Source organism: Sinocyclocheilus grahami, unplaced genomic scaffold (assembly GCF_001515645.1).
Source record: "Sinocyclocheilus grahami isolate Dianchi unplaced genomic scaffold, SAMN03320097.WGS_v1.1 scaffold889.1, whole genome shotgun sequence".
Classification (NCBI taxonomy): domain Eukaryota; kingdom Metazoa; phylum Chordata; class Actinopteri; order Cypriniformes; family Cyprinidae; genus Sinocyclocheilus; species Sinocyclocheilus grahami.
In genome coordinates, this window is record NW_015506068.1 from 291,443 (window position 1) to 296,473 (window position 5,031).

At 34.9% G+C, this 5,031-nt stretch overlaps 1 long non-coding RNA gene across 1 annotated transcript in view; it reads left to right on the forward strand.

Moving 5' to 3' along the window:
• Positions 1-3,388, forward strand: part of LOC107563805 (uncharacterized) — a 9,815-nt gene extending 6,427 nt beyond the window's left edge. The window contains exons 2-3 of the long non-coding RNA XR_001606146.1: positions 2,524-2,641; positions 3,114-3,388. This is a non-coding gene — a long non-coding RNA (uncharacterized lncRNA). The remainder of the gene's footprint in view (positions 1-2,523; positions 2,642-3,113) is intronic.
• The last annotated feature ends 1,643 nt before the right edge of the window (positions 3,389-5,031 follow it).

The window sequence follows — 5,031 nt, forward strand, 5'->3', positions numbered from 1 at the left end:
CTGAAGGCCGCTATCAAAGCAACCTGGGCTTCCATTACACCTGAGCAGTGCCACAGGCTGATTGTCTCCATGCCACGCCGAATTGAGGCAGTAATTCATGCAAAAGGAGGCCCAACCAAGTATTGAGTACATGTACAGTAAATGAACATACTTTCCAGAAGGCCAACAATTCACTAAAAATGTTTTTTTATTGGTCTTATGAAGTATTCTAATTTGTTGAGATAGTGAATTGGTGGGATTTTGTGAAATGTGAGCCAAAATCATCACAATTAAAAGAACCAAAGACTTAAACTACTTCAGTCTGTGTGCATTGAATTTATTTAATACACAAGTTTCACAATTTGAGTTGAATTACTGAAATAAATGAACTTTTCCACGACATTCTAATTTATTGAGATGCACCTGTACATTAATAGTCGTTAATAAATGAGAGGTATAACAGTTAGCTAGTAACTCTAAATGTAAGTTTAGGCTGTGTTTACATGTAAATTTACACCACAGTGTTGTACCGATCGATCGCAACCGCCACAATTACATATAACGTTCATATAACTGTGTTACAACATGCTCTATCGTCACATCTAAAATCTAATGCTTATCATATTTTTGATCAACAATCATTTACAAATCATTAAACAAAGCGTCATCTGTTGTGTAAAACGATATATCTTGTTCGATGGTGTTGGTGAATCTTGGTGGTTTTTCTTATCAGAAATGTTCAAAATGTGACTTTAACACAAATACAGCGAAACTTTATCACTGACCGATTAGTTTTTTTTTTCATTTCTTTGTGAGTGAAGTATTAAACAAACTAGCTTAACTTGAAACTCGACCCTGTTTTTACATGCGAGAAATACTAATCCAAGTTAGTTAGCTATCTTAGTTATCAAATAAATGCAACCTCGTGCTCATCAGCGTGGTATTAGCTAAGCTACATTTCAGTTAATACGATTCTATTGTACGATGACATGCTAGATAAAAAAAAGCTAGATAGTACTTTAATTCTTTTGGCTAGCTGTTTATAGAAGATTTGTAGATCAGTGATCAAAATATGTAAATTTGCCTTGTCAGCTAGTAAAAAAAACAGTCTAATGTGGATTTTTGTAACTGCAGATTCCAAGAAGTTCAAAACAAGACTAATCAAGATGATCTGGAAATGTAAGTATTGCATATTTGCTTGTGACAAAAGGGGATACTTGTTAAAACATTACAGAATTAAACATGGGAGCTATGTAAGAAGCCAACCATTTCCATGCCTATATCAGGAATGTTTATGTACTTTTAAGTCTTTCAGTAGCTTTAAAACACACTTATCTCGTTTTCATACATCAACTGAAAAAAAACAACATGAGGGGAAAATTGAAGCCAAGTTTCCCTGTCAGCTTTGTGATTTAATTGAACCCTGTGAGATTACTGAATATTTTGCCCACCTTCGGCGTAGACATCTCAAAGACCACCAAAAAGTCCAATGTCCATTTCAAGGATGTAGCTTTGAAAGCAGTGTATGTTGCACATTCAGTGCACACAGAAGTAAGCATCATCAAGATCAAAATGAGAGAATGTTTAAACCAGAGTTAATAGTAAGAATAGAGAGTAATGAAAATGACAGTGTAATTGACACTCAGGAGTGTGCTGTGCAGGAGATGCATCCAGATTAATTGGGCCAAGATCATTTTAGTGCAGAAGAAAGTGAAACACAATCTCAAGATTTAGGACAACAATTGGAACATAATTTAGCTGCTCTTTTTTTAAAAATGCAAACCATCCTTCACATACCAGAGAACTCTGTTCAGGAAGTAATTCAACATCTTTACCAAATAGTTCAGTTGTCCCAGCCGCTTTTGCAAAAGAATGTGAAGGCTGTTCTTCAGAAACACTTTGGACATGTAGATGAGTCAGTTGTGAAGGAGGTGGTTAAGACTGTGGCAGAGAGTGACATATTGTCCAAATCTTGTAGAAAAAATGGATGTCTTGCAACCAGTAAAAGAAGAGCATTGTATGTAATGCGCAACTTTCCTCTGGTAATGCCTATAGAGTTTGTAGTTGAGAAAGGGAGAAAAACAGTAGTATACGTTCCCCTCTTACAGATGCTACAGAAACTATTGAACAAGAAAGACATTTTGGATAAGGCTATGTCAAAACAAGAACATAAACCACATGAATATAGGACATGTTGCGATGGCTCAGGGTTTAGAGAGAATGCCCTTCTTAGTTGCGAAGACTTCACAATCGCTCTGGGTCTGTACATTGATGATTTTAAAGTGGCTAACCCTTTAGGAACATCTAAAAGAAAACATAAGATGTGTGCACTTTACTGGGTTATTGCAAACTTCCATGGAAAATACAGATCCACACTAAACTCAATTCAGCTTGCTCTCTTGTGCGAGAGTGAAACAGTTAAAAAGTGTGGTTATGAAAGAGTTCTGTATCCACTTCTTAGTGATTTAGCCACTCTTGAACAACATGGGGTTTACATTGAGCATCTTGGTAGAAGTGTTAAAGGAACAGTGCTCTATGTGTCAGCTCTCTGCAACCACCACACACCAGACCTCTGACCTCGCTGACATGCGATGTGTTGCGATTAGAGGGCCTCCCGTACTTCTTGGTGATGACCCAACTGAGTTCTTCAAAGCCATGCTTTGTAAGTATTATTAATACATTTTTACTTTCATAGTTTTATTGTATGATTTTCTTAATGTGCATTTATGTTAGCAAAAACAATAAAGAAATCACCAAGCACAATGTCATATTTTAGTTAAATGATAAAGGAAATAAGGAGTGAGGAGGAGGTTTTAATTTTAATTAATTCAGGAGAAATTTGAATTCATGTTATGACACCTTTGAAACTTTAAATTACAATCCAGGATAATCTCATAACTTTACATATTTTTAATGTAATCAGTAGTTCATGTCATATGCAATGACTTGTATACAAAAGCAAACATATAAATTTAATATTTCAATATTACTGAACTCTTGGATACATTTGTGTACATAATTCACAAACAATTATGCTTGCATACAACTAAACAAAAGCATTCAATAAAATGTATATCTAGAAAAAACTGTTCACTGCTCAAATTTATTTGAGTAATTTCCATATTCTTGTCCAGGCTTCTGATGACGCAGACTCATACCAACATGTGTCCGTTGGAATCCTTAGCCGAAAAAATGAAGATGAGGCCCTGCAACCCCGGTCCTTCCACCTCCACCCATCCTCAGTGGGAATCATCTTGGAGGGGAATGTTGTAATGGACAATTTAGACAACATACCCCAGGCCATGTGTCTTTTGTTTGGGTTGACTTATGCACTGCACCTAAACTACCCTAAGTGCATGGGCAATACCTTTCTTTTCATTCAACAAGTTCTGCTAGGTTTGGGTAAGAAGGAGTTACTCTTTCAGAATTGTTATAAAAATCTTTTCCAGATGTTCTTTAAACTATGCCTTAGTGTTTGGCAAATGTTCATGTACCATATTAATAGAGTAAAATAACATACATTGTTTGTTTAATATTTGGAAATGTTTTAAAACACTGTTTTAAATATTTAAAATTGGGTAATTGGTAATTAAGACAATTTATTTTTTTGTCACTCTTTGAAAACTGCTGCTAAGTGAATTCAAATAAATTGTTAGTTCAAATAAATCCTTGTTATTCTTTGCCCTTGTTTGTAATGCAGGTGTATCTTAATTAAATAATTTACAGTAAATAGCTAAATTTTAATTAAATGTTTGGGTTCTGTCACAACATTTATCCAGGTCGAGATTTCACCTCTGTTTTCTGCTGTGGATACCTTTAAGCCTATACAGGTTGATTGAACTTAAAAATGTATGGTAACTCGTTGCCCTAAAAAAGTTAATTTTGTCTTGTTGAGAAAACAATAAATTTCAAGTTTAATGTACTTAAGATTTTAACAGCATTGCATTAAAAACGGTTAGTTCAATTAACTAAATATTTTTAAATACATTAAACTTGAAATGTATTGTTTTCTCAACAAGACAAAATTAACTTTTTTAGGGCAACGAGTTACCATACATTTTTTAAGTTCAATCAACCTGTATAGGCTTACAGTGTACCTAAAACGGCTCGTTCTAACACGCCCCCACATATCTACATCACTATGTGGGAAGATTTGCATAACGCCGCCCAAATGGAAAATAACGTGTTTTTTAAACTTTAAACCGCATAAACACATTTCATTACACCAAATACACAAAATAATGTTCTTTTTAGCAGCATAATATGACCCCTTTAAGTACTTTTGATGAATAAATATTTGAGGGAAAAATACATCGATTTCTAACTGAATTCATGGCCAACAACAGATTTTCAACAGACTACAATAAATCAAAATTACATTCCATACAATTAATGCAAAAGGCCTGTTCACAAATACTAAGAAATTACTTTTCACAAACTTTTTAGGGGTAACAAATGAATCCTAAATGTGGTAACATTCAATTTATTCATTTGTTTTTACAAATTACCGATTACAACAAAACATAACGTGAACAAGATGTCAGTAGCCTATCACAAGCCTTAAGTCCAATAACACTAACAGTTCATTTCGAGTCGGACATGACGAAACTAATAATTTGGAGTTCATTAAGTGAGTCATATAAATTCAGTAACATCTCAATGATTCAAAAGTGTTTTGATTCTCAATAAAGAACCGACTCATGAGAGTCATTTGCTCGAGAATCGGACTAAGCATCTTGTATTGTATGTTTTTGACTGACTATAAGAACCGGCTCATAAGAGTCATTCGTTAAACACTGGTCGCGCTGTGTGTCTCACGCTGTAAAGATTCAGTTGCGGTGTTGCGGTGCATGGTAGTACGGGAAACACTGTCAGAGTATTTCACTACGGTGGTCCTTCTGCATCGGAGGAACAATGCAGATTCGAGAACCATTAACGGACCCGAACGTCATGTAGCCTAAATGATTTGGCTCCGCTATTTTATTTGAAAAATGGAACCGGTTCTTCGGTTCTCGGTTCACATCACAAGACCTGATATTTGTCTTCCTTTAG